This window comes from Ambystoma mexicanum, chromosome 5p (genome assembly GCF_040938575.1).
Source record: "Ambystoma mexicanum isolate Mex_15411 chromosome 5p, UKY_AmexF1_1, whole genome shotgun sequence".
In the NCBI taxonomy this organism is placed as follows: domain Eukaryota; kingdom Metazoa; phylum Chordata; class Amphibia; order Caudata; family Ambystomatidae; genus Ambystoma; species Ambystoma mexicanum.
The window spans coordinates 1,151,334,730-1,151,354,146 of NC_090930.1; the positions used below are offsets into that span (position 1 = coordinate 1,151,334,730).

General features: G+C 46.3%; 1 protein-coding gene across 4 annotated transcripts in view; it reads left to right on the plus strand.

Moving 5' to 3' along the window:
- Positions 1-632: 632 nt before the first annotated feature.
- KIAA0319 (KIAA0319 ortholog) overlaps positions 633-19,417 on the plus strand; it is an 806,237-nt gene continuing 787,452 nt past the window's right edge. For 2 of the 4 annotated variants that reach the window (XM_069613622.1, XM_069613623.1), the window contains exon 1: positions 633-1,289. The gene's annotated coding sequence lies outside the window, so the exon portion shown is untranslated. The remainder of the gene's footprint in view (positions 1,290-19,417) is intronic. The other 2 variants (XM_069613620.1, XM_069613621.1) reach the window with 2 other exon arrangements.

Consider the following 19,417-nt stretch of genomic DNA (forward strand, 5'->3'; position numbering starts at 1 on the left):
GGTCCCATCAATGGGTCTCAGCAATGCCATGTTGAATTGAACAGTAGCAAGGCAGAATACAGGAAGTCTCGAGGCCTGCCAGGGGAACAGGTAGGGGTGACTCCTTCTTAATGGGTGATGGGGTCACCGACCCACCACTGTTGCCCATTATGGATGAGCCAAAGCCAGTGAAAAGACAGTGCTCCCAAGCGCTCCTGGGCTGGCTTTAACTGTCAAAGGAAAATGTGGATTCCCTTTGAAGGGCATAGCTCCAGTAAGCTTGAGCACAGTGGTGTGACTTTATATGCTTGCTAATATGATTGAAATCCTCAATTCTTATGAATTTCAGAATATTGAATTAACAACAGACAGCACGTCTGTATTTGATAAATCGGCACATGCAGCCAAAACAAAAATGTGAGAAATAATTTTTGAAGTTATGCACCGCATATCATAAATGAATACCCTTTGTTCAGATAATCTAAGAAATTCCTATTTTGTGCTGTTGTTTGGTGCTTTTAATTGTAAAATAGGTGCTGCCAATGAAGCGAACTTTGTCAGCGACTAGCGGGTTCAAATAGCCAAGTGACATTCGTACAAATAAAGCTGGGTGGGTTTTGTTACGTTTTATCCATGACTGGACTTTTGACGTTGCTTTCCAAAGCTTGAAGGGTCCTGCTCGTCAGATCCGTGCATCGAGCGGCTTAGATGTGAACACGGCTCACTCGTGTGCAGACCGTTACGCAGCAGCTTTGTTTCTCTTCCCCGCGGGCCACAAGAAATGCAGAGAATTCCCGCCGCCGCCGCCGCAGCCCCTCGTCTGCCCGACCTGGCACGCCCCGCCGACACCGGAGCCCGACCACCAAGCAGCCTGTTCGGCAGGTGAGCGGTGAGCGAGCGGTGGGTCTATTCACACGGTGCTGCCCCTGGCGTGGCCCCGCGCGGCGGCAGACACTCCCTCAGCCAGCGCGGTAACCCGATGCCCCAGCACCCGAGGGAGGAGGACGCGCGAGTTCACCCCCAGGGACCGTCCCCATCTCCGACGATAAAGACTGCGGCCTGGCCCCGCCCGCCTTTATATTGCAGCAGCAGCAGCACAGGCCTGGCGCTGCAGGCAGCAGTCCCTCAGGGCTCAGAGCCTCCCACTCCCCCGTCCATCTGCCGCCAGGCCCCCGCCACCTCCTGCCCTTCCGCCCGACTCTAGCGTGGGCCGCGAACTAAGGGCATAGCCGCCGAGAAGGGAGGACTGAATCCTGTGCAAGCCCGGCACCGTGGACGAGCGCCATCCCCATCACTGGACCGGGGAACAGGTGCGTCTGAGATAATCGTTATGCCTCTTACATGCATACAGGGCACAGGACAGGTGCACAGAGGGGCATGGAGGGCGGCGGTGGGGACGACGTGAGAGGTTAAAGCAATTGGGGGAATAGGGGTTTTAGCAGTTCTGTGCCTCATAAATAGAACAGTGGGTTAATGCACCTACTAGAGATGGACTTTCAAAAAACGCGGGGCCCTGATTAACAAAAAGAGCAAATATGGAGCATTTAAGGCGTGCACCTGTTTGCTTTTTCCTGACTCTCAAAAGCCGAAAACAGGAGCACATCTGGAAATGCGTGTAGCATCCGTGGGTTACGGACGCGTGCAGATCTTTGTGAATTGTACCTGCACGTGGGCATCTCAAAACAAAAGTGCTCCCGGCGTGTCCAGATTGCCTCTGGTTGTAGGATTTGTGAATCCGGTATAATGGTGTGGAAGTGCAAATCTGTGATGCTGAGGGCATCTTGTTTGCTGTAGTGCAAACCGCTGTGGATTAGATACTCTGCATGCAGGTCACACGTTCCTATCTCAGCAAGATAGCTCATTTGGTTAATGCGCATGCTGCATAGTACTGCGAGTGACACATGGTTTATATGAATGCGAATATTTGCTTTCATTGTTATGCAAACCACAGCCTCACTGTATGTTCACCTCAGGATCTTGTTATTCCCCATCATGCAGCAGGGGTAGGGTTCACAATGGGAGCGTGGCAATAGAATCATGTCTGACGCCAGCAAGAGGTTATCGATTGGTTGGTGGTGTCTAATTTACAAATACTGCTCCTCGTGCCGGAAAGGCAATTTTTGAGACCGGCCAGATGGCTCTCGTGCGACACTTAATTACTGGCCAGTCTTTGCACGTGTAAGCCAGCCCAGCCCCCATCTTCGCAGCCACGTATGAAACAGAACGCTGGTCTGCACCAGGCCAGGCTCTCCGCCTAAAAAGCAACCTGTCTTGAAAATAGGCCGATTTCTTTGACGCGTGTTGCAAGTAGGTTGCCATTTTCCAGTGGAGTATACTGTGCTTACTATTATGCAAAACCCTTCAAAAAAACAACACGTCTTTAGGTTCTTGGTTTGAAGGGTTTTAAAAGCCTCCTACCAACAATGCAACTAGAGTGTGCCCTCTATCCAAGCCCACAACCGCATCTCTGGGCTCTCAGAAGCACGCCCCAGAGGCCCCGACTGATGTGGTATGTTCATTGTTTACTGCCGTCATTGTCTTGTAATAGTATTTTTGAGTTGACAGCGCTTCATGCCAGATTGCCCAAGCTTCTAAGCACTGTAATGCCAGGTGTTAGTGCCCCATTTAAAGGCGGTGGGTACTCACACTTACGTCTTGCAGGCTGCCCGCTTGAGCTATCCTAAGGAAGGTCCTCTTCTAGGTTCCTCTGTATCCTTCGTTATAGGCGCTACACGGCATGACACGCGCAGCATTGTTTGACGGAGGTACTGCCGAGAGCGCACCTGCCGGGACACAGAGAAGGCCAGAGTTGGCCCTTTCTATCACATCATCCACGAGACGCTTAATGCCCACCTAAAGGTGTGTCTTCTCAAACGCTAGCAGTGCTGGGCGGTGGCAGAACAAAACGGCTCATGACCACGCTTCCTATGCACCACGCGGTACTTTGCTTTAGCAACAATTCTCATATTTCCATAGTTCTCTGAAATGGGCCGATAAAGCATGCGCAAGTTGCGGCAAGCAACACTCCACTCTACCCAGTGTGTGCGCACGGCACATACTCCAACCGTAAGGAGATGTGGCAACACAGCAGCCGCACGAGAGTTAAACTGAAGAAGGGTCCCCGAAGAGCCCCCTGGCCTAGTGCATGCCCTGGGGCATTCCATTGCACGATGCTCTGTCTGTTCTTGGACTTTAGGGGCCCGGCCAACCCTTTAATTCAGCTGCCTTCCTTAAGAAGTCCTCTGGCATCCCAGAAGGATGCAGAGAAAAACGCATATACGCTAAGCCGCGGTAGGACGGCCGAGGGACGCGTTCCATGACCTCAGCGCGGGCTCGCTCCGCGCTCATAAGAAGCACCAGCCAAGACTCTCCACTCGCAAGCACTCTCCCCTCGCCACCAAAAGCACGTGCAAGGACTCTCCCTTCACCCATAAGAAGCACGGTCAAGACCAGGACCCTTAACTCCACCCCTACGAAGCACGGTCAAAAACTCTCCACGCACCCTTAGGAAGCACACACAAGGACTCTTTCTGGCACCCCAAGGAAGCACGCTCAATGACTCTTTCCCCCTATGAAGCATGTGCTAGGACTCTCCTCTCACCATTAGGAAGCACGTGCAATGACTCTCCCGTCGCCTCTAGGAAGCACACACAAGTACTCTTCCCTCACCCTTAGGAAGCACGCTCAAGGACTCTCCGCTCACCCCTAGGAAGCACGTGCCAGGACTCTTCCCCTCACTCCAAGGAAGCACGTCCCAGGACTCTTCCCCTCACTCCAAGGAAGCACGTGTCAGGACTCTCCCAGCACTCCAAGGAAGCATGCACTTTTGTAGTCTATAAGTGCGTATGACTGCTGCAGGCAACTTTTTTATGTGTAATCATTGTGACATTCGAACATTGTCGATGATACACACATCTGGGGATTGGCATTGTCGTGATAGGCAGCTAGTAGGAGGGCTCATGCCGATCTCCTACTGCATTTCATCATTTCATAAGAAAAGTATTTGCAAGTGTGGGTAATTTTTTTTACAACCTGTAAAAGGGATGAGAAAGTTGAAAGCCTTGGAAAACAAACAATATTGCGTAAACAAGATTGCGGACCGAATGGTACACCCTATCCTCTCCCCTTACAGCCCTTGCCTTCCCTCATGTTCTCCTCCACAAAAATAACTTTCAACTTTCTGACTGTTCCCCTCTTGGACTAGGCCTCTGAATTAAGACTGGTTTGGCAGTCCTAGGAGTTCCATACGAGAAATAGCTGCAATACCTCAATTGGCTGCATCAGATGTATTGGGCTGACATTTCTACTAGGATTGCCCAAGCACGTTCTGGAGCCGCTCACACACCCAACATCTAATTTATGTTTCTCCAAAACTGCTTTGGAACCAAATTACTTATGCTATCTCAAGACATATATCTATTTTCTAACTTTCTCCAGAAGACTCTCCATTTAAGATGAACTGACACACACCCATCTTTACCCAAAGCACTTCCCTTTTCCCAAATTGCCTTCATCTCTTCCCCACTCTCACTCTAGCATTGCTCATTTTGCTCACTATTCCTCAAGCAGATTAAGGTCTGCAGCACCCGGGTGGGGTCTCAATACGTCACGGACAAAGATCAGGTGCTCGGAAACTACGAGAGTGGTGATTTGGCCCAGTATAAAAGCAAAGTAACTTAAGAAAAGTGAACTGCAAATTTGGTTTGAACATCTTCACGTACTAATTATGCACAATTGCTAATTCTGTTGGTTACCCCCTTTTGCTATCTGCTTGACTGTCATCCACTTCGCAAGTGGACAAGGCATCCACTTCCCATCATCGCTCTGCAGCCTTCGACAACTGAGAGACAATATTATAGTGGATTAATACCCATCTCAGCACAGGCATCCGTTTTCTTCAATGAATTTGGTGCACGTATAGAGCACATATTAGATGGTGGGTGAGCAACCACATATGTTTAATTTGCTGGTGTCTTACGAATGTTAATTTTTTTGGGGTGGGCGGTTCAATGCTTCGTTAGATTTACATTTCTTAATTGCGAGGCATTAGTTCAGAGCGTGCTGGTACAACCACAAACACTTACAAACAAGCATACACACACACATAAACCACCCAGACCCCACACAAACAAGCAAATACAAACATACACATGTATGCAGAGACCATACACAAACTAGTGTAGACACCGCAAACACACGGATATACTCTTGGACAGAGACACCACACACACACGCACAATACACACATACTGTGAGGGGTCAGAAATGAGACACAGACACTAAGTGGTAATAGTCTCAGAATTGGCCATTTTATTAACAGAAAGGAGTTTGGATAAAGGCCTAACTTTCCCTATCCTAACGTGAATGCCCTTTCCTAAGAAACTAAAACGAAAGCATGCTGACCTTGTGTAACTAAATCTGCCCCTCACACTAACATACACAAGCAAAACGTGCAAGGTAAACGTTTCAAAGTTCAACTGAACAGAAATGTGCAAAAACTCAAACATAGAAATTCAACCAAAATAATCCTTGTGTCCAGGGGTTGATCTACCTCCGCTGGATTGTTTCAGGAAAACTGTTCACAATGTTCTGGATCAAGACCAGTCTCTTAAAGACAATACCAATGTCTCTTTTACTTAATACTCTCCTCAGGATGGCAAATCAAATGTTCCTTCCACAAAACTGGTTGGAATATAGCATAGAGGAAGTCTCCCTGTGTCTTTCAGAATGGCAACACAAAATGTCTTCCAAGGCACTGGTTGGAATATGGCAAAGGAAAGTCTTTCCTACTTTTCAGGATGGCTAAACAAATGTATTTTCCCCACCAGTAATTCAAGCATGGCAAAAGGCAAGTCTTTTCAAAGTCTCTGGTTGACAAAATGTTCAATTGAAACAAAAACTTAATATAACCAAGTCGCTCTTCAACACACCTGTTCAAAGTGAGTTTCCCAACTGAAAACTCTTGATATTGTGGATTAGTCTACTGCCAGCAATATGCCCCTTTTGGCTCAGATAGCCCGTTGGCCCGTTGTACTCTCCTGCCAGGTATCCCTTTCCAAAAAGGTTTCACTATCTGATGTTCTTATCAGGTCTCTCTGCAACATTGACATCCCTCAACTGAAAACTCTTGACATCCTGGTTTAGTCTCCTGCCAGGAATCTCTCTCCTTTTGGCTCACACAGATCCCCGTGTGAACTCTCCGGCCAAGTATCTCTTTCCAAGACGGGTCTCTACCTGATACTCTTATCAGGCCTCTCGGCAGCATTCACATTCTCCTTAGGTATCACACTCTTGTACTTCTTCAATAGCACAACTTTGTTGACTTCAGTTGTTACTTGTGCCAATTTCTCCCATACTGACATCCCATATATGAGAGTTTTTTCAAGCTCTGTCAACCTTTCTTTCAATCTGTCTTGGCTCTTGGAAATGCTTGTTCCAAGTTTACCCCAACTGACATCTCATGTCAGGAGAATTGTACAACTTGCCACTTTGCTTCCCTCACAACCTCTCTTGGCTCTAGGCAAAGCTGGTTCCAGGTTCCCCCAACTGACATCTCATTTCAGATGAATTGTACAACTCTTGCCACTTTGTTTTTCTCACAGTGTATTTTGGCTTATGGCAATGCTGGTTGCAGGTTTCTCCCAACTGACCTCTCACATCAGGAGAATTGTACCATATATGCCCCTGTTGTTCTTTTGGTAATGTCTTTTGGCTTAGGCAATGATGGTTCCAGGTTGCACCATGTTCGCCTTCTCTTTTCAGTTCTGTTTGGTCGGTATTCAGAAATGCCTTCAAAACACTTTTTAGCTTGTTCGCACGTCCCAGGCCCCCAAGCTTCTAGGCTGACTCACCGGTTTACTCTGCGGCTGCTGCGTGAAGTTTGTGTGAGGCTAGCTTGACCTTATCGGCAGAGTATCATTTGGTTGCTGCGTTAGCTTTGAAGTCTTTTGCTGTCAGAACCAGTGCAGCTCCGCAGGACCGCGTCTCCCTGGACCCCGCTGCACACTCTTCACTGAAATGTCACCAGAGATCCTCCTCTCCGGTCCCGAATGCCACCCACTTGATGCTGGAAGACGTCTCCTCTTCTCCCCACGTCTCCTCTCCATGGGATTACCTCTGCCACCGGTCTCGCTTCCAGCTTCATGTACTCTGCATTCTTTCTCCTCTCTCCTTCTTCCTTGCTCTTGCTGCAAGTGATCCGTGGCTTTAAATGTCCCACACAGCTGATTAGGTTCATGACAACTAGACTAGACATTACTCTTAGCGTCACATTTACTGCACATGGAACATTTGCTCCTCTTCCTTGTCATAGTACCTGGGGCTTTCTGGAATTTGGAGTCCCAGGAAGTTTGAACTGATTTTAAGTCACATTTTTGAACAGTTGCATTTAAAATACAATCACCATAAACATCAGATGTTTCATATGTTCTACTTGCACAAACACGCTCCAATACAGACACCCCAAACCTGTATTCATGCTCTTGTAGAGGTACCATAGGCGCATGCTTACACACACACACACACACACACACACTCACACCCACACTCACACACTCACACTCACACTCACCTAACATACACAGACACACCAACCACACACATTGTACACCACATGCACACAAACACATATGCAAAACACGCACACATTCACACTCATTCAAAAGTACACATTACTGACATGTGTGCACAGACACATACAACACAAGCATGTACAAACACACATATTTTTCTTAAAGTTCCAGTAAGTTCCCTCATTTCACATTTTTGTTCGTTGTACATTCTCCCAAACATCTGCTTATATTGAACCACCTCCATTTCCCCACCAGAATAACATATCTATGTATTCTTTTCTTTTAGCTTCTTTGTTGTACTTTCTGTTCATTTCATTTAGTGATGTATTTTTTAAACTGTACATGGAAAGAGGTTGTAATAAATACCAGAGTTGGTAGACTGTTCTGAAAGTCCATCAACATCTTAATAAAGGTGCGTTCATGGTAACATCTTACTTTTAAACTATGTGGAAAGCGGTTGTAATAAATACCAGAGTTGGTAGACCTTTCTTAAAGTACATCATCATCTTAATAAAGGTTTATTAATGGTAACAGCTTTTTTAAAAACTTTTTTTTATTGAATTGGTTGAATTTATTCAACCTTTCAACATTTTTGTTTTTGATCAACATACAAAAAAAGTTAAATACAGATTGATAAATATTATGAAAGCATACATAATAAAATTACAAATATTCAGATAATCAGTTTAAGTATTTTACCAAAACATATTAAATTATTCAGCTGATTAACAATTGATCATATAACTCCTTTAAAATTTCTCTATATATTATCACATTTCAAATGTCATCCCATTTTCTCGATTTTGATTTGATTGTCCTTCTCTAGGTTAAGGCTAACCAAAAAATGTACAGCAGCTACTTGGATTGGGAGATAGGAGCTATTCAAAATGATTGATCAGCATTGTTCTATTTCCAGAGTGTCCAAATATTGACAATGTCTGGAGAAATTAGTACTTCTTTTTTCAAGTAATGCTGGACATTGAGTTAAGTGTTTTAGAGTTTCACAAATGGAGTTACAAAAACGACAATGGCTTTCTTGATTTGTTATTAATTTCCTTTTCATAAGTAAGGCTTGATTTGGCATTATATTGAATCAAAGCCGTAAGATTTGAGCATGATATTTTGGAGATGGGACTTTGATGAGATTTGCTGGTAATAATCTCATTTTCTTGGTGGCAAGCGTTCAAAGTCTCCATCAATATATAGATGACAAAGCTCACACATCCGAATCCAGTCAGTGCTATAAATTTGATTTTTTGCCTTGTCAGGATTGTTAATTAAGACCTCAATTGTTAAGTCTGCATTGACAAGGATAGAATATGCTTTCTTAATCCAAAGCTGAAAGAACTTGTGGTCTGATGAAAACATATGTGCACTCAATTCTTTGAGGATTACATTATGTGTAGTCGAGATTAGACGTTTTCTGAATAAGGAGCATAAGCGCCACCCATATAGAGCTTCAAGGGAGATCAGACCTAGCTCATATCGCAGCCAGGAGCACGGAATAGATACAGACAGAGATAACACTTTTTTCCAAAAGCGGGCTTCCCATTTATCAAAGCTAAATTTAGAAGACACATCAAGTGTCTCTAACCCATACAGAATAGATGGAACAGCTTTTTGCGTCCAGTAAAACCAGACCGGTTTGATTGAGAATTTGCCGTATCTATGCATGAGTATCCTGGACTGAGATATTGCAGTGTCTAGTCTCTTCTTAACTTGCTCCAGGTGGGCAACAGGTTGCTGAGGACCTTCAAAAATCATACCCAAGTAAACATATTGTGATACCAGATTCAGTTTTATCTTGTTAATATGCCATGTATGTTTCTTGCCAGCAATTCTCCTAGGGGAGTACATGATTATTTGTGCTTTGTTTGTATTTATAATAAGTTCATTGTTCACTATATAAGAGTTGAGAGCTGCAAGAAGATTTTGTAAGCCAATCTGTTTTTTTGACATTAAGACCATGTCATCGGCATACATCAGATTATGTATTTGGTGGTTATTTATCTTTGGGGAATCAGAAATCACATTTTTGAATACGTGAGTCGCATCATGGATGAAATAATTGAAAATAGCGGATGGTAACATCTTAGTTTTTCAAAATATGTTGATTTTTTATGTTATGTGCAATGTTTACCACACGTTTATATTTTTACTTGTCATTATGTAGAAACAGTGTGACAGCCTTGTTGGGTGGATCATTGTGTCAGTATTTATGAATTCACGGTGACCTCATACTTTGTCTATTGTTGGGTGTATTGGTTAAGTGGTACAAGTTTGCTCAGAAATTCATGCATTGTTTCTACATCTAGAGCAATGTGTATATCTTTCCTGACCTCAAACTAGTCTGTGTGTTTAATAAAGTAGATTTCAGCACTTGCTCTTTGTTATTTGTATCCATTTTCCTAGTAAACTGCAATCATCTTAAAGGGGATAGCAATTACGATGCTCTTCAATTTGGAGCTAGAATATTTTCAGCCGTGGGACATAATGCACACTGGGCTCAATGGTCATTTGTCACACCACTTCCCACAACAGTAAAATGTCTGCAAACAGCAAGGCATGAATACACTTTTGGATATTATTTTTACTATTTTGTGTGCAGCTTGGGTTGCCCTGTTTAAGGCGCAAGCCTACTGAATGAAATGCATTCCTTTCGTAGCTTGTGTTGGTTGCTTGTGCAAGCATGGCAAAAGATGGGTGTGACAGAGAGTCTCTGACAGTGCAGGGCGGGGTGGAAGGTTTGGGGGGGTCAGTGGTCATGTTCCTTATTTAGAAGGGGTCTGGCCAACAACCCTGTGGTGGTTGCGGCTACACCTGTTACACACCCAAAAGCCAGGGCACAACTACTTCATGTGTCTTATGGCAAAACGTACGGGGCAGAAGATCTGCCAGAGCACATGCTTGCCGGTACATACATACAAAAGTCCAAACTTGTACCACTCTCTCAATCTCCGTCACCTTTCTGAAACATACCAAAACAGTCTTTTCCCCAAGTTCTCCACCTCCTGCACACTCCTCTCTAGTCTTTTGCTCCTCCTTCACCTTCTCCTAAGTCAAAACTATTGCATTAGAGTACAGAAAGGGAGGAATGGCACATGAGGAGGGACACACAACCTGTAAGGGTTATTTGCACACCCACTGACTGCCCATGGCTATGCTAATCCATGTGGCAATTCCCATCCAGTTCCAGCCCCAAACCCTGCCTCATGGGAACTCTTTGAGCTCGCTTTAATGAAGCCTTAACATCAAACTTTGCACTCAACATGCCTGCCAGTGTTTTTTTAAGCAGTCCTCTAAAACTTAATGACTTAATTAGAGTTGTAAACCTGCTATTGGTGTAATAAAAATGTCGTACCAGTTCTGCCTTCAGCCACTCAATTTATAAGCCCTGAAGGCCTGTTAAAAACAAGCGTGGGCAAAGCCAACAGTTTTGGCTTGTGTAGAAGTATTAACCTTTGCCAGCCACTGCTATTAGATGCCCAGCTACTTGCACCATTTTGCATCTGCTACCATCAATGGGCAGTTAATACCACTACGGCTGTGGTGGGTTGGGGTCATCAGTCTTAGTTTTGCATGCGGGATCACTGATCTGTGTCAGGATTGCCTCAGCTTCTGCCGATGTGAAACCTAAGGTTTCAGCTCTCACATTCGTAAGATGCTCAATTTCTTCAACTAACATGTTACTGCGTGCCTCCGCCCTGTGTGTGTGCCACAAAGGAACAAATACAAGAACAAGGGGTAGGGTGGACACTAAGAAGAATAAAACAATTGGCATATTTAATTCGAAAAGAAATAAACCGAAAATTGCACGCAATAATGTTAGGCCGATATTACAAGAACCAAAGGATACCCAGAGGACTCGGAATTAATTTGCGACCAACTTTATGCAAAGAAAATAAAGAATTTGTGCGTATGTGTGAGGTGATTTTAAACAAATGTTCTCTAGATTTGATCCTTTTAACTATCCAAGAACTTACGAAGGACGTTAAAACCCTTATTGATGAGATTGGGGAATTAGAAAAAGAGCTATATACACTCATTGGCAAAGAAGAATTGGGAACCATCCTGATAGATATTAACCATAAACTAGAATCTTATAAGAGTGAAATTGAGGCAAAAAAGGTTAGGAAATTTCGTAGAGAAACCTACGACTATTTAAATGGTGAAGTATACACCTGGATGGATAAATACTGGACTCCATTCCAAAAGAAACAACATCAAGGAAGTACAGATAACACCTCAAGTACAGATTCTGAAGATTCGAGAGGCAAACAAAGCACGCCAAGAGACAACATTCCAACTGAGCGACAGACAGAACCAACAACATCGACAGTGAGAGAATCAACCACTGCACAACTGTTTTTAGGCCGAGCAACCGGAGGAAAAGAACGAGACGTGTAAAAAGAAAACCAAAGAGTAGAGAAAAGAGGAGCAAGACAGAAGAAAACTTAGTTGTGAATATATCATCGAGAAGATTAACCAATATGGAAGAGACTCTACTACAGAAAGACCTGAGTTTCGTTCCCACCCACAGCACAACAATGTTTGAAACTAAGATTGACTTGTCTAAACTGATTCGTAAATTGAAATTGAAAGTATTTTTTGATGAACTCGAGATGGTACAGACAAAGGAGAAAAATTTAGAAGAATTGCAAGAATTTAGAAAGAAAAGCAACTTTATGCCACCAATAAGCGTTCCGTCTGTCTATAGAGATTTTTCATAGACAAGTTCTCAAAGATTTGAAGAAAATTTCATTTAAGTGACCCAAATATGGAAATTTGAAACCTAATGAATTTAACTTACTGAAAGGATTATTATGTGATGATGACATAACCATCCGGCCAGCGGATAAAGGAGGAGCACTTGTTATCATGAATAGCCAAGACTACCATAATGAATGCATGAACCAACTACGAAATATTGATGTTTATTCAGAGTTAGATAAAGACCCCACGGTAGAAATACTGAAAAATCTTGAAGAACTTTTGGAAAAAGCCAAAGAACTGGGTTGGATAAGTGAAAAAACAAGATCTTTTCTCACTAATAAACATCCGAGAGTTCCAAACTTCTATACACTTCCAAAAATACACAAACAGTTAACCAACCCACCCGGCAGACCCATTGTTTCTGGTGTGGATAGCCTACTACAACCACTTGGACAATCCATAGACCAATTCTTGCAACCATTAATACAGAAAACTGGTACTTACATAAAGGATACCTCTCATTTTTTGGAGAAATTAAAGAACAACATATACACAGAGAATTCCATCTTGTTCACTATTGATGTTAAGAGCCTTTATATGTCTATCCTGCATAATTTAGGTATGGAAGCAGTAGAGTGGCTTCTCCTCAAGGAAGGAGATCTGAAGGCAATCAAAGAATGTATTCTTTTTTTAAATTTTTTTTAATTTTTGTCGGCAGAGGTTCACAAGGCACATACGTCAAGGCAACAAACAATTAAATCAAGCATAGCATAAAACATCGTAATGGTTACAGAATACAGTTCCAACAGTGGATATAGAGCATCAACAATACAGAAGTACACAGCAAAAATCACGGTGCATGGGTAGAGACCGGAGATAAGCCAGAACCGGGCGTGTTCTCACTTTGATTGTTGAGATATGTATTAAATTTGCTCCAGATGTTCCTGGGGCGAGATTGGGCGGGCAGCATTGTCAGGTATTCCTCCTCACAGTTCCACGACCATGTGAGCATAACCAGCCATTTCTGAGAGGCCGGTGGGGAGGAGCGCTTCCAGTTCTGAAGTATACATTTTTTGGCAATCATGCAGCTTATATTCAAAAACTTTTTCAAGCGCTTAGTTTCGTCAGAACTCCAGACCCCAAACAGAACCGCCAAAGGATCGGGATCAATTACAGTTTCAGTTACCGCACTTAGTGTATGGAGGACACTGTCCCAGAAACCGGACAATTTGTTGCAGGTCCAGAACATATGCAAGTGATCAGCACCCACCGCCCTACAGCGCGGGCAGAGGTGCACCTCAGAGCGAGCAAACCCCGATGTCCTGCGTGGTGTATAGTAAAGCCTATTGAGGAGCTTGTATTGCATGGCCCGAAAACGGAAATTGAGAGACACTTTTTGTGTGTGGCAGCACATATCCTCCCATAATTCATCAGAAATTTCTAGACCCAGTTCAGCCGACCATCCGTCGCGCGCCCCAAGAGTAGGAATGGGGATGATATCTAGTAGGATTTGATACAGTGAAGAGACGACGCCACATGCACCGCCCGAGTTGGCGATGTAGGCTATTGCCGGATTGTCTGGGGGCTCATCCGGAAAGGAAGGCCACATGGTGCGGAACGCGGCGCGAAGCCTGTAGTATTGGAGAATCTCTAGGGGAGATCTGGTGTGCCCCGGTCTCCAGGTCTGGGGGCCTATGAATTTGCCCTCGGGATAGAAGTCGGACAGGGCCCGATACCCCAGTGCACCCCAGTGCCGAGCCAAAGCGGTATCAAGCATGGGCTCCAGGCCCGGAAAAGGCCCACACGGGAAGCCATTTGTAATATGGGGAGGGCCCACTTGTCGAGTGTAGCAGACGTGACCAGGCATACAGGGTCGCAGCAATGGGGTCAACGGGGGAATCAGATGTGTAACGTCGATGTAATATCAGGGACATTAAGTTGATACCGGCGGAGGCAAGCCGCTCCAGTTTGACATGTGGGCGCACTGGGGAACCTGGGTACCAATGAGTAACATGCTGGGCCTGGGCCGCGATCCAGTATAGTTCTAGGTCCGGAGCAGCAATACCACCCCGTTTGTACGAAAGTGCCATGTCAGTCCACTTCTTGCGCACCACACCGGAGTGCCAGAGAAATTGCACACAGAGCGTATGCAATCTAGTGAAGTAAGCCCTCCCGGGCCATATAGGAATGTTGCAAAAGGCGTATAAGACCTTGGGGAGCAAGATCATTTTAATAAGGGATAGACGACCAGCGACGGACAACGGGAGGGTGCACCAACGTGCAATTTTGGTCTCAACTGTTCGTGCTACAGCTGAGTAGTTATCGGCAAGCAAGGTGGGCTTAGTGAGGGAGATCTGCACCCCAAGGTATCTCACACCCTCAGGGGCCCAGTGCAGGGGATACTCGGTGGTGGGCTGCAGGGTAGCTTTAGTGAGCGGGAAAATCTCTGATTTGGAATAATTAATCGTAAATCCAGAGTGGGTGCCGATCCGGGTAATGTCTCTCAGTATGGGATCCAGATGGTTTGTGGGATCTCTGACATATAATAGGACATAGTCAGCATATAGGGATATTATTTCAGGATCGTCAACCAATCGTACTCCTTTACGCGCGTGTTTGGATAAAGTCCACCATCGGTTCTATCACCAATGCGAAAAGGATCGGGGAGAAGGGGCAGCCCTGTCTGGTGCCTCTGAATAGAGTGAACATCTCGGATGTTAGTGAGTTGACTCGTACCCGCGCAACGGGGGAAGTGTACAAGAGTTTAATGAACCCTATCATGTTAGGGCCGACGCCCGACGCCCATTGTTTCGAGGACCAGCACATATATTTCCAGGAGACCATGTCGAAGGCCTTCTGAGCGTCCAGTGTAACCGCTACGGCCTGGACGTCCTGGTCTATACGGGACATGACATTGAATAGTCGCCTGATGTTATGTGAGGTGGACCTGCCGGGGACAAAGCCTGCTTGGTCCTCTTGTACCAAGTGCGTCATGATGGGCACAAAGCGGTTAGCAATGATCTTAGCAAAGATCTTTGAGTCTAGGTTCATGAGGGAGAGAGGTCTATAGGACCTGCACTCGTCCTCAGGTTTACCTGGTTTGAGCAATACCGTGATGGCCGCTTCCCGCATGGAAGGGGGAAGGATAGCGGCTCAGAGTGCCTCATTCCATACCTCCAACAGCCGGGGGGCCAGAATAGCCACGTGCTCACGATAGAAGTCCGCCGTGAGGCCGTCAGGTCCCACGCCTTGCCTATGGGCAAGTCTGAGATAGCGATACTAACTCGTCTAGCGTGAACGGGGTATCCAGCTGGTCTCGGGTCTGTGGGGAAATTTCCGTGGTGGGGATCTGGTCAAGGAGTTCTCGCATATGTTGTTCAGTGTGCTCTACGGGCTGGGAATAAAGGGATCTATAGAACTCGGTAAATATATCAAGTATTCGATGGTCCGCCCATTGAGCGTCACCGTTCTGCTCTTTTATGGAAGTGATCTGCGTGCGGCCCAGTTCCCCCCTCACAAGTGTCGCAAGTGTCTTGCCGGGTCTGTCCCCCGCTCCAAATTTCCTAGCGGCCTGCGGGCGGCTGAAATAATGAACTTCGCTGGTCGCTAAAGTTTTAAATACCTGGAGCTCGTCAGAGATTTGGGCCAGAGTGGTGGGGTCAGACCCGGAGGAGCAACATTGCTCCAACCTTTTCAGTTTGGCCTCAGATCGCCCTAGGGCGGCTCTAATAGCTTTCAACACCCCTGCCTCTCGGGAAATAGACATGCCCCTAATGTAAGCCTTGAAAGCCTCCCACCTGACCGCGGCGGTCGTGTCTTGAAGAGAGTTAAGCTCAAAGAAGGACTCAATGTCCGCTAGAATCTCAGATTTAAACACAATGTCTTTTAGAGCTTCGGACTTAAAGCGCCAGGTGCAGAGTGTTGGGATGGGAATTCCCAGCCCCAAGGACAGTATGATTGGAGAATGATCCGAGAATGTGCGGGGCAAAATGCGTGTTTCCTCCACCCTACCCATAACCTCTCTCGAGACCAAAAACAGATCTATCCTGGACGAACTATCGTGTACAGAAGAGTAATAAGTGTAGTCCCGCTGCTGGGGGTGAAGTGTTCTCCAGGCGTCACAAATATTGAGCGACTGCATGGGCCATGCAGCCTGCGCGCCGCGCCAGACAGGGCTCTGGGTGTAGTGGCAGTTCTGTCCAGGGCAGTGTCCAGTATAAGGTTCAGGTCCCCCCCCATATGATCTGCATCCCCACGAAGCCCAGCAGTATGGTAGTTACAGTGTCAAAGAATTCCGGAGAGTCTACATTGGGACAGTAAGTGTTAACCAGCAAGTACTCTTTATTGACCAGTGTGCAGTGTATTATAACATAACGACCCTCAGGATCAACATAGCTTTTATGCAGCACAAAGTTAATTGATTTGTGGATCATTGTGAGAACGCCCCTAGATTGTGTGGAGTAAGAAGTAAAGAACCTGGCAGAACCCCATGATGGGGCAACAGCCCTCGGAATGAGGCCATCGGAGTGTGTCTCTTGTAAAAGCAATATCTTGCAATTGTGTCTGTTAGCATATGCAACGATCTTGCGGGCCTTAGTGTGGTTGCTCAACCCCCGAATGATCCAGGACATAATGACTGTAGCCATTTCAGAGGTTGGTATCTACAGACACAGTACCCATAAATCAGTGAACATCCCAGCTCCCGTGATGGTATGAGCTCCCAGAGTTGGAACAGCAAGTGGGCATGGGGCCCTTCAGCATGCGCGCCGCGAAACCTTGTGTGCCTTTTTGTAAAACAACCCCTTTCCCACCCCCCACCCTCACCACTAACCATGGATCAGCAGTGTAAAGATCACCCACCCCTAACAACGCACAGTTGGGCCGTCCCCAACCTGGCCCAATCTACCCTGAGGCCCAACTGGGGCCAACACACACCAAAAAATAGAGAAAAAACAGTGCAATCGCAATGGGGTGCGCCGTTGCCGTGCACCAGCACGCTTGAAGCCAAATGGCTCAGTTGCAAAACGAGCAGTGGTGGCGGACTCGCGGCGCTGAACCGCCACAGAAAAGTCTGGGAAGATCCTGATGACATGAGACTCCAGTCGCAGCTCCCCTTTCTCCCACGACAGGCGAAGAATGAGGTCCCTGTCATGATAATTAAGAATCTTGGCTATAATGGGTCTGGGGATGTCACCAGGTCGGGGTTGCGGGGCGAGGGCCCGGTGAGCCCGCTCCACTGTGAAATAAGGGGAAAGGTCTGGATCCCCCAGCAAGTCCTTGATTATTTGTTCGACTGCATCTTCCATGCGCCCCTTCAGGGCAGTTTCAGGGACCCCAATGATGCGAAGATTGTTTCTGCTGGAGCGGGACTCCAAGTCATCGCATTTTGCTTTAACACTCTTCATGTCACGCGATAAGGTGACCACTGTGTCCTGAAGTACGTGTATCGCATCTTCATTAGTGGAGATCCGGCTTTCGGCCTCAGTAATTCTCGATCCAGCCTGATCTACCCGGGTCTTGAGCGAGGCGACATTCGCATTGATATTGTCAAGCTTCTCATGAAAGGAGGCAAAGTTCTTAGCCATTGATTCCATCATGGCATTGAGGTCCGGCGCCGCCACCCCCGGATTAGGGTTGTTGTCAAGTTCTTCCTGCGGAGGCCACGTGTGGCCCACCTCCGGTCGAGGGACCGTCTTGGTGAATTTGTCCATAGCACCCCCTTAAGCAGATCCTTTGGAGCGACTCGGCATGGCCGGAACCAGAGGGCACGACAAAGCTCGGTCGATGAAGCCAATGAGTCGGGTATTGAAGAGCTCCCGTGAGGGCACGACAGCAATCCCCGCCGGCTCGCGCCAGGCAGCCCAGCCAAGGCCCCCCGCGGTCGCAGATGGGGCGCCGGTGCGCCTCTATCGTCAGCGGCCTAGGCCCTTAGCGGAAAGGACCGTCCGGCGGGACCGGGGCAGGAGTGAGCCGGCACACAAGTGTAGTGCGTGCCCCAAGGTGCCAGGGGCAGAGCAGCCAGCAGCGAGTCCAACGGGAGGCACCCGGTCAGGTCACTATGAGAGCAGGGCCCAGTGTAGGCCCAATGGCGGCGAGGCACGGCGGGACAAGGATCTCCAGTTCCGAAAGTCCGATTTCTCCGAGAACTCGACGTGCGGATAGAGCTCAATGGCCACAGTGCAGGGATCGTAGCAGGTACACAGGATCCAAGGCAGAACCCCAGATGTCAACGGATAAGAGGTGGCTAGGCATGGAGCTCTTACGCTAGGCAGCCATCTTGCAGGCTGCTCAACAGCGCCCCCCCAAAGAATTTATTCTGACACTGCTACAATTTATCTCTGAAAATTCGTATTTCCAATACAGAAACAAATTTTACATACAGACATCCGTGACGGCAATGGGTGCATCTATGGCACCGTCATATGCAAACACTTTTATGCATACATTTGAAACGGACTACGGTCTGGAGCATGCCATATGGAGAAATTACATCTCCATGTGGGTCAGGTTCATTGACGATATTTTTGGGGTATGGCTCGGCACAGAAGAAACTCTCAAAGATTTTTTGACATACCTAAACAGTATTGATCAGCGGATACAATTTACATATGAGATCCCGAAGAGGCAAATACATTTTTTGGACGTGGACATACAGATCCAGAACAACAGATACCTTACTAACATATACAGGAAAGAGACGGATCGTAACAACTTTCTCCACTGCATGAGCTTCCACCAGCCAAGCTTGATCAGGAATCTACCCTACAGCCAGATGATGAGGGTTAAGCGCCTTGTAAATGACCAAACAATATGTGAACAAGAAATTGAAAACACGGGTGAAAGATTTGAAGCCACGGGCTATAAACCCACAGAAATAAAAGGCAGCTAAAGAGCGCATAATGAAACCTTCGACGAGTGAAATAGTGAAGAACAAGAGTGAACCATCCATAGTTTGTGTCATGCTACTCAATACAGAGTACCAGGATCAAAAACGCAATCAAAAAGAACTGGTGCACACTGACGAATGACATGAGAGTGGAACATTTGTTTAGAGAATTGCCTACCTTTGCCTACAAAAGAAGCGCAAACCTAAGGGACAAATTGGTGACAACTAGACCAACCAAGAAGATACCAGAAGTAACTAGAAAAGGAAC